This window comes from Tupaia chinensis, unplaced genomic scaffold (genome assembly GCF_000334495.1).
Source record: "Tupaia chinensis unplaced genomic scaffold, TupChi_1.0 Scaffold146131_1, whole genome shotgun sequence".
NCBI classification, from domain to species: Eukaryota; Metazoa; Chordata; class Mammalia; order Scandentia; family Tupaiidae; genus Tupaia; species Tupaia belangeri.
Window position 1 is genome coordinate 148,631 of NW_006205986.1, and position 652 is coordinate 149,282.

A 652-nucleotide genomic window follows, 5' to 3' on the forward strand; every position below is an offset into this window, starting at 1 on the left:
ACACCAACATCAGACAGGACCATTTTTTGACCATGATGGATCAACACAAAAGCAAGACCTTGTATAATGTCCAAATTCAGACTGAAAACAAGGCTGTTGTCCACAGGCCACACATAGGGCTTCCCATTTCCCTTTCGGCTTCTATAGGTGGTGATCTGTCTTCATTTCTCCCACCTTCAAATAAGAATTCCTTAGAGACCCAATCACAGAGACTCTCCCACTTTCTGACACTATCCCATCCAGAGCAATGCCCTACTTTTTGGAATCTTCTCCCAAACCCCCTAATGTAGTCCAGCTCTTTTGTTTTTCTTGAGAGATCTTTGCCACAGGGTGCATGTGCCGCCAGAGAGACAGAAAGCAAGGAATCACCCCCCAGGGGGGATGGCCACGCTGCAATCCTTTCTCCTCCGTTCTCCTCCTGGGATCTTGGGCACACATGCACATGCACCCAGTCTGAGTTTCAAGCCTACAGGTCCAGGACCTGGACTGTAGTTGGCCATGCAAGAGTCCAGCAATGTAACCACTATGCCATCTCCTGGTCCCCATAAAGTAGCCCAACTCTTATAAGTCCTCTGAACACCCTCTTTCTTAGGTGCTCAGATCTTGGTGATGTGTCCCTCTTGTTGTAAACACACCCAGTGTGTTTGATGAC

The 652-nt window shown here is 48.2% G+C and overlaps 1 protein-coding gene across 1 annotated transcript in view; it reads left to right on the forward strand.

Moving 5' to 3' along the window:
• DCLK3 (doublecortin like kinase 3) overlaps positions 1 to 652 on the forward strand; it is a 20,524-nt gene that overhangs the window by 2,624 nt on the left and 17,248 nt on the right. The window lies entirely within an intron of this gene.